Source organism: Pelobates fuscus, chromosome 7 (assembly GCF_036172605.1).
Source record: "Pelobates fuscus isolate aPelFus1 chromosome 7, aPelFus1.pri, whole genome shotgun sequence".
In the NCBI taxonomy this organism is placed as follows: domain Eukaryota; kingdom Metazoa; phylum Chordata; class Amphibia; order Anura; family Pelobatidae; genus Pelobates; species Pelobates fuscus.
In genome coordinates this window covers 15,038,009-15,048,008 of record NC_086323.1, presented here as the reverse complement: position 1 = coordinate 15,048,008, position 10,000 = coordinate 15,038,009, and the positions used below count along the sequence as shown (strand labels likewise).

Sequence of the window (10,000 nt, the reverse complement as noted above, 5' to 3'; positions counted from 1 at the left end):
GCAACAGCTTGGTGCTTAGAACCTCTTGGATCTCTGTTTAAGACGTTTCTTCTACTTTTGTACAAGTTTAGCACAGCCAGTGTAAACTGGGCCTGAAAAAATTGAGTGAAACTCGTGGTCGTTGCTCTCCACGGAAATCTTTAGTAAAAGGCGAAAGATTTATTCGATCTGAAGAGAAACCAGAGTATAAATTTCATCCATCTGACAGCAGGCAAGGTGTGGAACCTGCCTTTCACACGTATGGTGAGCAACCCTACATTAAGCTTTAACTTGGAGAATCTGCCATAAATATTAATGACCCCACTAAATATGTAAAAAAAGAAAAAATATCTGTTTTTTTTTTTAAGCTTGTATCATATTAACAGCAAAGGGAAGAGGAGCACAGCTGCTTGCAGTGCAACATGGGTATTCAAATGAGGCATGCCCACTGCGGACACGCCCCTAAATGCATGCTTGGTCTCTCGGCAGAGCCCTGCAGCTGTCAAGAATGCCAGAGCCTGAGGCATGCTTTGCCCGCAGTCAAAGATGCTGACATCATAAATAGGGAGCCAAAACTTTTTCTTTTTTTCGCAACAGCTTGGTGCTTAGAACCTCTTGGATCTCTGTTTGAGAAGTTTCTTCTACTTTTGTACAAGTTTAGCACAGCCAGTGTAAACTGGGCCTGAAAAAATTGAGTGAAACTCATGGTCGTTCCTCTCCACGGAAATCTTTAGTAAAAGGCGAAAGATTTATTCGATCTGAAGAGAAACCAGAGTATAAAAACCATCCATCTGACAGCAGGCAAGGTGCGGAACCTGCCTTTTACACGTATGGTGAGCAACCCTACATTAAGCTTTAACTTGGAGAATCTGCCATAAATATTAATGACCCCACTAAATATGTAAAAAAAGAAAAAATATCTGTTTTTTTTTTTTAAGCTTGTATCATATTAACAGCAAAGGGAAGAGGAGCACAGCTGCTTGCAGTGCAACATGGGTATTCAAATGAGGCATGCCCACTGCTGACACGCCCCTAAATGCATGCTTGGTCTCTCGGCAGAGCCCCGCAGCTGTCAAGAATGCCAGAGCCTGAGGCATGCTTTGCCCGCAGTCAAAGATGCTGACATCATAAATAGGGAACCAAAACTTTTTCTTTTTTTCGCAACAGCTTGGTGCTTAGAACCTCTTGGATCTCTGTTTAAGACGTTTCTTCTACTTTTGTACAAGTTTAGCACAGCCAGTGTAAACTGGGCCTGAAAAAATTGAGTGAAACTCGTGGTCGTTCCTCTCCACGGAAATCTTTAGTAAAAGGCGAAAGATTTATTCGATCTGAAGAGAAACCAGAGTATAAAGTCCATCCATCTGACAGCAGGCAAGGTGTGGAACCTGCCTTTCACACGTATGGTGAGCAACCCTACATTAAGCTTTAACTTGGAGAATCTGCCATAAATATTAATGACCCCACTAAATATGTAAAAAAAGAAAAAAATATCATTTTTTTTTTTTTTATAGCTTGTATCATGTTAACAGCAAAGGGAAGAGGAGCACAGCTGCTTGCAGTGCAACATGGGTATTCAAATGAGGCATGCCCACTGCTGACACGCCCCTAAATGCATGCTTGGTCTCTCGGCAGAGCCCTGCAGCTGTCAAGAATGCCAGAGCCTGAGGCATGCTCTGCCCGCAGTCAAAGATGCTGACATCATAAATAGGGAGCCAAAACTTTTTCTTTTTTTCGCAACAGCTTGGTGCTTAGAACCTCTTGGATCTCTGTTTAAGAAGTTTCTTCTACTTTTGTACAAGTTTAGCACAGCCAGTGTAAACTGGGCCTGAAAAAATTGAGCGAAACTCATGGTCGTTCCTCTCCACGGAAATCTTTAGTAAAAGGCGAAAGATTTATTCGATCTGAAGAGAAACCAGAGTATAAAATCCATCCATCTGACAGCAGGCAAGGTGCGGAACCTGCCTTTTACACGTATAGTGAGCAACCCTACATTAAGCTGTAACTTGGAGAATCTGCCATAAATATTAATGACCCCACTAAATATGTAAAAAAAGAAAAAATATCTGTTTTTTTTTTTTTAAGCTTGTATCATATTAACAGCAAAGGGAAGAGGAGAACAGCTGCTTGCAGTGCAACATGGGTATTCAAATGAGGCATGCCCACTGCTGACACGCCCCTAAATGCATGCTTGGTCTCTCGGCAGAGCCCTGCAGCTGTCAAGAATGCCAGAGCCTGAGGCATGCTTTGCCCGCAGTCAAAGATGCTGACATCATAAATAGGGAACCAAAACTTTTTCTTTTTTTCGCAACAGCTTGGTGCTTAGAACCTCTTGGATCTCTGTTTAAGAAGTTTCTTCTACTTTTGTACAAGTTTAGCACAGCCAGTGTAAACTGGGCCTGAAAAAATTGAGTGAAACTCGTGTTCGTTCCTCTCCACGGAAATCTTTAGTAAAAGGCGAAAGATTTATTCGATCTGAAGAGAAACCAGAGTATAAAGTCCATCCATCTGACAGCAGGCAAGGTGTGGAACCTGCCTTTCACACGTATGGTGAGCAACCCTACATTAAGCTTTAACTTGGAGAATCTGCCATAAATATTAATGACCCCACTAAATATGTAAAAAAAGAAAAAAATATCTTTTTTTTTTTTTTTTTTTAGCTTGTATCATGTTAACAGCAAAGGGAAGAGGAGCACAGCTGCTTGCAGTGCAACATGGGTATTCAAATGAGGCATGCCCACTGCTGACACGCCCCTAAATGCATGCTTGGTCTCTCGGCAGAGCCCTGCAGCTGTCAAGAATGCCAGAGCCTGAGGCATGCTTTGCCCGCAGTCAAAGATGCTGACATCATAAATAGGGATCCAAAACGTTTTCTTTTTTTCGCAACAGCTTGGTGCTTAGAACCTCTTGGATCTCTGTTTAAGAAGTTTCTTCTACTTTTGTACAAGTTTAGCACAGCCAGTGTAAACTGGGCCTGAAAAAATTGAGTGAAACTCATGGTCGTTCCTCTCCACGGAAATCTTTAGTAAAAGGCGAAAGATTTATTCGATCTGAAGAGAAACCAGAGTATAAAGTCCATCCATCTGACAGCAGGCAAGGTGCGGAACCTGCCTTTTACATGTATGGTGAGCAACCCTACATTAAACTGTAACTTGGAGAATCTGCCATAAATATTAATGACCCCACTAAATATGTAAAAAAAGAAAAAATCTCTGTTTTTTTTTTTTAAGCTTGTATCATATTAACAGCAAAGGGAAGAGGAGCACAGCTGCTTGCAGTGCAACATGGGTATTCAAATGAGGCATGCCCACTGCTGACACGCCCCTAAATGCATGCTTGGTCTCTCGGCAGAGCCCTGCAGCTGTCAAGAATGCCAGAGCCTGAGGCATGCTTTGCCCGCAGTCAAAGATGCTGACATCATAAATAGGGATCCAAAACTTTTTCTTTTTTTCCGCAACAGCTTGGTGCTTAGAACCTCTTGGATCTCTGTTTAAGAAGTTTCTTCTCCTTTTGTACAAGTTTAGCACAGCCAGTGTAAACTGAAAAAATTGAGTGAAACTCGTGGTCGTTCCTCTCCACGGAAATCTTTAGTAAAAGGCGAAAGATTTATTCGATCTGAAGAGAAAACAGAGTACAAAATCCATCCATCTGACAGCAGGCAAGGTGCGGAACCTGCCTTTTACACGTATGGTGAGCAACCCTACATTAAGCTGTAACTTGGAGAATCTGCCATAAATATTAATGACCCCACTAAATATGTAAAAAAAGAAAAAATTTTTTTTTTTTTTTTTTTTTTAGCTTGTATCATGTTAACAGCAAAGGGAAGAGGAGCACAGCTGCTTGCAGTGCAACATGGGTATTCAAATGAGGCATGCCCACTGCTGACACGCCCCTAAATGCATGCTTGGTCTCTCGGCAGAGCCCCGCAGCTGTCAAGAATGCCAGAGCCTGAGGCATGCTTTGCCCGCAGTCAAAGATGCTGACATAAATAGGGAACCAAAACTTTTTCTTTTTTTCGCAACAGCTTGGTGCTTAGAACCTCTTGGATCTCTGTTTAAGACGTTTCTTCTACTTTTGTACAAGTTTAGCACAGCCAGTGTAAACTGGGCCTGAAAAAATTGAGTGAAACTCGTGGTCGTTCCTCGTCACGGAAATCTTTAGTAAAAGGCGAAAGATTTATTCAATCTGAAGAGAAACCAGAGTATAAAGTCCATCCATCTGACAGCAGGCAAGGTGCGGAACCTGCCTTTTACACGTATGGTGAGCAACCCTACATTAAGCTGTAACTTGGAGAATCTGCCATAAATATTAATGACCCACTAAATATGTAAAAAAAGAAAAAATCTCTGGTTTTTTTTAAGCTTGTATCATATTAACAGCAAAGGGAAGAGGAGCACAGCTGCTTGCAGTGCAACATGGGTATTCAAATGAGGCATGCCCACTGCTGACACGCCCCTAAATGCATGCTTGGTCTCTCGGCAGAGCCCTGCAGCTGTCAAGAATGCCAGAGCCTGAGGCATGCTTTGCCCGCAGTCAAAGATGCTGACATCATAAATAGGGAACCAAAACTTTTTCTTTTTTTCGCAACAGCTTGGTGCTTAGAACCTCTTGGATCTCTGTTTAAGAAGTTTCTTCTACTTTTGTACAAGTTTAGCACAGCCAGTGTAAACTGGGCCTGAAAAAATTGAGTGAAACTCGTGTTCGTTCCTCTCCACGGAAATCTTTAGTAAAAGGCGAAAGATTTATTCGATCTGAAGAGAAACCAGAGTATAAAGTCCATCCATCTGACAGCAGGCAAGGTGCGGAACCTGCCTTTTACACGTATGGTGAGCAACCCTACATTAAACTGTAACTTGGAGAATCTGCCATAAATATTAATGACCCCACTAAATATGTAAAAAAAGAAAAAATATCTGTTTTTTTTTTTAAGCTTGTATCATATTAACAGCAAAGGGAAGAGGAGCACAGCTGCTTGCAGTGCAACATGGGTATTCAAATGAGGCATGCCCACTGCTGACACGCCCCTAAATGCATGCTTGGTCTCTCGGCAGAGCCCTGCAGCTGTCAAGAATGCCAGAGCCTGAGGCATGCTTTGCCCGCAGTCAAAGATGCTGACATCATAAATAGGGATCCAAAACTTTTTCTTTTTTTCGCAACAGCTTGGTGCTTAGAACCTCTTGGATCTCTGTTTAAGAAGTTTCTTCTACTTTTGTACAAGTTTAGCACAGCCAGTGTAAACTGGGCCTGAAAAAATTGAGTGAAACTCATGGTCGTTCCTCTCCACGGAAATCTTTAGTAAAAGGCGAAAGATTTATTCGATCTGAAGAGAAACCAGAGTATAAAATCCATCCATCTGACAGCAGGCAAGGTGTGGAACCTGCCTTTCACACGTATGGTGAGCAACCCTACATTAAGCTTTAACTTGGAGAATATGCCATAAATATTAATGACCCCACTAAATATGTAAAAAAAGAAAAAAAAATATATATATATTTTTTTTAGCTTGTATCATGTTAACAGCAAAGGGAAGAGGAGCACAGCTGCTTGCAGTGCAACATGGGTATTCAAATGAGGCATGCCCACTGCTGACACGCCCCTAAATGCATGCTTGGTCTCTCGGCAGAGCCCCGCAGCTGTCAAGAATGCCAGAGCCTGAGGCATGCTTTGCCCGCAGTCAAAGATGCTGACATCATAAATAGGGAGCCAAAACTTTTTCTTTTTTTCGCAACAGCTTGGTGCTTAGAACCTCTTGGATCTCTGTTTAAGAAGTTTCTTCTACTTTTGTACAAGTTTAGCACAGCCAGTGAAAACTGGGCCTGAAAAAATTGAGTGAAACTCGTGGTCGTTCCTCTCCACGGAAATCTTTAGTAAAAGGCGAAAGATTTATTCGATCTGAAGAGAAACCAGAGTATAAAGTCCATCCATCTGACAGCAGGCAAGGTGCGGAACCTGCCTTTTACACGTATGGTGAGCAACCCTACATTAAACTGTAACTTGGAGAATCTGCCATAAATATTAATGACCCCACTAAATATGTAAAAAAAGAAAAAAATATCTTTTTTTTTTTTTTTTTTAGCTTGTATCATGTTAACAGCAAAGGGAAGAGGAGCACAGCTGCTTGCAGTGCAACATGGGTATTCAAATGAGGCATGCCCACTGCTGACACGCCCCTAAATGCATGCTTGGTCTCTCGGCAGAGCCCTGCAGCTGTCAAGAATGCCAGAGCCTGAGGCATGCTTTGCCCGCAGTCAAAGATGCTGACATCATAAATAGGGATCCAAAACGTTTTCTTTTTTTCGCAACAGCTTGGTGCTTAGAACCTCTTGGATCTCTGTTTAAGAAGTTTCTTCTACTTTTGTACAAGTTTAGCACAGCCAGTGTAAACTGGGCCTGAAAAAATTGAGTGAAACTCATGGTCGTTCCTCTCCACGGAAATCTTTAGTAAAAGGCGAAAGATTTATTCGATCTGAAGAGAAACCAGAGTATAAAGTCCATCCATCTGACAGCAGGCAAGGTGCGGAACCTGCCTTTTACATGTATGGTGAGCAACCCTACATTAAACTGTAACTTGGAGAATCTGCCATAAATATTAATGACCCCACTAAATATGTAAAAAAAGAAAAAATCTCTGTTTTTTTTTTTAAGCTTGTATCATATTAACAGCAAAGGGAAGAGGAGCACAGCTGCTTGCAGTGCAACATGGGTATTCAAATGAGGCATGCCCACTGCTGACACGCCCCTAAATGCATGCTTGGTCTCTCGGCAGAGCCCTGCAGCTGTCAAGAATGCCAGAGCCTGAGGCATGCTTTGCCCGCAGTCAAAGATGCTGACATCATAAATAGGGATCCAAAACTTTTTCTTTTTTTCCGCAACAGCTTGGTGCTTAGAACCTCTTGGATCTCTGTTTAAGAAGTTTCTTCTCCTTTTGTACAAGTTTAGCACAGCCAGTGTAAACTGAAAAAATTGAGTGAAACTCGTGGTCGTTCCTCTCCACGGAAATCTTTAGTAAAAGGCGAAAGATTTATTCGATCTGAAGAGAAAACAGAGTATAAAGTCCATCCATCTGACAGCAGGCAAGGTGCGGAACCTGCCTTTTACACGTATGGTGAGCAACCCTACATTAAGCTTTAACTTGGAGAATCTGCCATAAATATTAATGACCCCACTAAATATGTAAAAAAAGAAAAAATATCTGTTTTTTTTTTTTAAGCTTGTATCATATTAACAGCAAAGGGAAGAGGAGCACAGCTGCTTGCAGTGCAACATGGGTATTCAAATGAGGCATGCCCACTGCTGACACGCCCCTAAATGCATGCTTGGTCTCTCGGCAGAGCCCCGCAGCTGTCAAGAATGCCAGAGCCTGAGGCATGCTTTGCCCGCAGTCAACGATGCTGACATCATAAATAGGGAACCAAAACTTTTTCTTTTTTTCGCAACAGCTTGGTGCTTAGAACCTCTTGGATCTCTGTTTAAGACGTTTATTCTACTTTTGTACAAGTTTAGCACAGCCAGTGTAAACTGGGCCTGAAAAAATTGAGTGAAACTCGCGGTCGTTCCTCTCCACGGAAATCTTTAGTAAAAGGCGAAAGATTTATTCGATCTGAAGAGAAACCAGAGTATAAAGTCCATCCATCTGACAGCAGGCAAGGTGTGGAACCTGCCTTTTACACGTATGGTGAGCAACCCTACATTAAGCTGTAACTTGGAGAATCTGCCATAAATATTAATGACCCCACTAAATATGTAAAAAAAGAAAAAATATCTGGTTTTTTTTTTTAAGCTTGTATCATATTAACAGCAAAGGGAAGAGGAGCACAGCTGCTTGCAGTGCAACATGGGTATTCAAATGAGGCATGCCCACTGCTGACACGCCCCTAAATGCATGCTTGGTCTCTCGGCAGAGCCCTGCAGCTGTCAAGAATGCCAGAGCCTGAGGCATGCTTTGCCCGCAGTCAAAGATGCTGACATCATAAATAGGGAACCAAAACTTTTTCTTTTTTTCGCAACAGCTTGGTGCTTAGAACCTCTTGGATCTCTGTTTAAGAAGTTTCTTCTACTTTTGTACAAGTTTAGCACAGCCAGTGTAAACTGGGCCTGAAAAAATTGAGTGAAACTCGTGGTCGTTCCTCTCCACGGAAATCTTTAGTAAAAAGCGAAAGATTTATTCGATCTGAAGAGAAACCAGAGTATAAATTCCATCCATCTGACAGCAGGCAAGGTGTGGAACCTGCCTTTCTCACGTATGGTGAGCAACCCTACATTAAGCTTTAACTTGGAGAATCTGCCATAAATATTAATGACCCCACTAAATATGTAAAAAAAGAAAAAAATATCATTTTTTTTTTTATAGCTTGTATCATGTTAACAGCAAAGGGAAGAGGAGCACAGCTGCTTGCAGTGCAACATGGGTATTCAAATGAGGCATGCCCACTGCTGACACGCCCCTAAATGCATGCTTGGTCTCTCGGCAGAGCCCTGCAGCTGTCAAGAATGCCAGAGCCTGAGGCATGCTTTGCCCGCAGTCAAAGATGCTGACATCATAAATAGGGATCCAAAACTTTTTCTTTTTTTCGCAACAGCTTGGTGCTTAGAACCTCTTGGATCTCTGTTTAAGAAGTTTCTTCTACTTTTGTACAAGTTTAGCACAGCCAGTGTAAACTGGGCCTGAAAAAATTGAGTGAAACTCATGGTCGTTCCTCTCCACGGAAATCTTTAGTAAAAGGCGAAAGATTTATTCGATCTGAAGAGAAACCAGAGTATAAAGTCCATCCATCTGACAGCAGGCAAGGTGCGGAACCTGCCTTTTACATGTATGGTGAGCAACCCTACATTAAACTGTAACTTGGAGAATCTGCCATAAATATTAATGACCCCACTAAATATGTAAAAAAAGAAAAAATCTCTGTTTTTTTTTTTAAGCTTGTATCATATTAACAGCAAAGGGAAGAGGAGCACAGCTGCTTGCAGTGCAACATGGGTATTCAAATGAGGCATGCCCACTGCTGACACGCCCCTAAATGCATGCTTGGTCTCTCGGCAGAGCCCTGCAGCTGTCAAGAATGCCAGAGCCTGAGGCATGCTTTGCCCGCAGTCAAAGATGCTGACATCATAAATAGGGAGCCAAAACTTTTTCTTTTTTTCGCAACAGCTTGGTGCTAAGAACATCTTGGATCTCTGTTTAATAAGTTTCTTCTACTTTTGTACAAGTTTAGCACAGCCAGTGTAAACTGGGCCTGAAAAAATTGAGTGAAACTCATGGTCGTTCCTCTCCACGGAAATCTTTAGTAAAAGGCGAAAGATTTATTCGATCTGAAGAGAAACCAGAGTATAAAATCCATCCATCTGACAGCAGGCAAGGTGCGGAACCTGCCTTTTACACGTATGGTGAGCAACCCTACATTAAGCTGTAACTTGGAGAATCTGCCATAAATATTAATGACCCCACTAAATATGTAAAAAAAGAAAAAATATCTGGTTTTTTTTTTAAGCTTGTATCATATTAACAGCAAAGGGAAGAGGAGCACAGCTGCTTGCAGTGCAACATGGGTATTCAAATGAGGCATGCCCACTGCTGACACGCCCCTAAATGCATGCTTGGTCTCTAGGCAGAGCCCTGCAGCTGTCAAGAATGCCAGAGCCTGAGGCATGCTTTGCCCGCAGTCAAAGATGCTGACATCATAAATAGGGATCCAAAACTTTTTCTTTTTTTCCGCAACAGCTTGGTGCTTAGAACCTCTTGGATCTCTGTTTAAGAAGTTTCTTCTCCTTTTGTACAAGTTTAGCACAGCCAGTGTAAACTGGGCCTGAAAAAATTGAGTGAAACTCATGGTCGTTCCTCTCCACGGAAATCTTTAGTAAAAGGCGAAAGATTTATTCGATCTGAAGAGAAACCAGAGTATAAAATCCATCCATCTGACAGCAGGCAAGGTGTGGAACCTGCCTTTCACACGTATGGTGAGCAACCCTACATTAAGCTTTAACTTGGAGAATCTGCCATATATATTAATGACCCCACTAAATATGT

General features: G+C 42.0%; 18 non-coding genes across 18 annotated transcripts; all 18 read right to left on the bottom strand.

Moving 5' to 3' along the window:
• Positions 1 to 74: 74 nt before the first annotated feature.
• Positions 75 to 188, bottom strand: LOC134569669 (U5 spliceosomal RNA). Its single transcript, XR_010084339.1, has one exon. It is a non-coding gene; the product is annotated as a U5 spliceosomal RNA (small nuclear RNA).
• Positions 189 to 643: 455 nt separating this feature from the next.
• LOC134569999 (U5 spliceosomal RNA) lies at positions 644 to 757 on the bottom strand. Its single transcript, XR_010084653.1, has one exon. It is a non-coding gene; the product is annotated as a U5 spliceosomal RNA (small nuclear RNA).
• Positions 758 to 1,213: 456 nt separating this feature from the next.
• On the bottom strand, positions 1,214 to 1,327 carry LOC134570234 (U5 spliceosomal RNA). Its single transcript, XR_010084875.1, has one exon. It is a non-coding gene; the product is annotated as a U5 spliceosomal RNA (small nuclear RNA).
• Positions 1,328 to 1,786: 459 nt separating this feature from the next.
• Positions 1,787 to 1,900, bottom strand: LOC134569411 (U5 spliceosomal RNA). The gene has a single exon (XR_010084089.1). It is a non-coding gene; the product is annotated as a U5 spliceosomal RNA (small nuclear RNA).
• Positions 1,901 to 2,357: 457 nt separating this feature from the next.
• Positions 2,358 to 2,471, bottom strand: LOC134570403 (U5 spliceosomal RNA). Its single transcript, XR_010085034.1, has one exon. It is a non-coding gene; the product is annotated as a U5 spliceosomal RNA (small nuclear RNA).
• Positions 2,472 to 2,932: 461 nt separating this feature from the next.
• LOC134569987 (U5 spliceosomal RNA) lies at positions 2,933 to 3,046 on the bottom strand. The gene has a single exon (XR_010084644.1). It is a non-coding gene; the product is annotated as a U5 spliceosomal RNA (small nuclear RNA).
• Positions 3,047 to 3,493: 447 nt separating this feature from the next.
• LOC134569947 (U5 spliceosomal RNA) lies at positions 3,494 to 3,611 on the bottom strand. The gene has a single exon (XR_010084609.1). It is a non-coding gene; the product is annotated as a U5 spliceosomal RNA (small nuclear RNA).
• Positions 3,612 to 4,067: 456 nt separating this feature from the next.
• On the bottom strand, positions 4,068 to 4,181 carry LOC134569844 (U5 spliceosomal RNA). Its single transcript, XR_010084510.1, has one exon. It is a non-coding gene; the product is annotated as a U5 spliceosomal RNA (small nuclear RNA).
• Positions 4,182 to 4,633: 452 nt separating this feature from the next.
• Positions 4,634 to 4,747, bottom strand: LOC134570402 (U5 spliceosomal RNA). The gene has a single exon (XR_010085033.1). It is a non-coding gene; the product is annotated as a U5 spliceosomal RNA (small nuclear RNA).
• A 455-nt stretch (positions 4,748 to 5,202) lies between these two features.
• On the bottom strand, positions 5,203 to 5,316 carry LOC134569975 (U5 spliceosomal RNA). Its single transcript, XR_010084633.1, has one exon. It is a non-coding gene; the product is annotated as a U5 spliceosomal RNA (small nuclear RNA).
• A 458-nt stretch (positions 5,317 to 5,774) lies between these two features.
• Positions 5,775 to 5,888, bottom strand: LOC134570170 (U5 spliceosomal RNA). The gene has a single exon (XR_010084815.1). It is a non-coding gene; the product is annotated as a U5 spliceosomal RNA (small nuclear RNA).
• A 460-nt stretch (positions 5,889 to 6,348) lies between these two features.
• LOC134569964 (U5 spliceosomal RNA) lies at positions 6,349 to 6,462 on the bottom strand. Its single transcript, XR_010084624.1, has one exon. It is a non-coding gene; the product is annotated as a U5 spliceosomal RNA (small nuclear RNA).
• Positions 6,463 to 6,908: 446 nt separating this feature from the next.
• Positions 6,909 to 7,026, bottom strand: LOC134569920 (U5 spliceosomal RNA). The gene has a single exon (XR_010084582.1). It is a non-coding gene; the product is annotated as a U5 spliceosomal RNA (small nuclear RNA).
• A 456-nt stretch (positions 7,027 to 7,482) lies between these two features.
• LOC134569446 (U5 spliceosomal RNA) lies at positions 7,483 to 7,596 on the bottom strand. Its single transcript, XR_010084123.1, has one exon. It is a non-coding gene; the product is annotated as a U5 spliceosomal RNA (small nuclear RNA).
• A 456-nt stretch (positions 7,597 to 8,052) lies between these two features.
• On the bottom strand, positions 8,053 to 8,166 carry LOC134569750 (U5 spliceosomal RNA). The gene has a single exon (XR_010084417.1). It is a non-coding gene; the product is annotated as a U5 spliceosomal RNA (small nuclear RNA).
• Positions 8,167 to 8,622: 456 nt separating this feature from the next.
• On the bottom strand, positions 8,623 to 8,736 carry LOC134569952 (U5 spliceosomal RNA). The gene has a single exon (XR_010084614.1). It is a non-coding gene; the product is annotated as a U5 spliceosomal RNA (small nuclear RNA).
• A 455-nt stretch (positions 8,737 to 9,191) lies between these two features.
• LOC134569941 (U5 spliceosomal RNA) lies at positions 9,192 to 9,305 on the bottom strand. The gene has a single exon (XR_010084603.1). It is a non-coding gene; the product is annotated as a U5 spliceosomal RNA (small nuclear RNA).
• Positions 9,306 to 9,761: 456 nt separating this feature from the next.
• On the bottom strand, positions 9,762 to 9,875 carry LOC134569930 (U5 spliceosomal RNA). Its single transcript, XR_010084592.1, has one exon. It is a non-coding gene; the product is annotated as a U5 spliceosomal RNA (small nuclear RNA).
• Between the last annotated feature and the right edge of the window lie 125 nt (positions 9,876 to 10,000).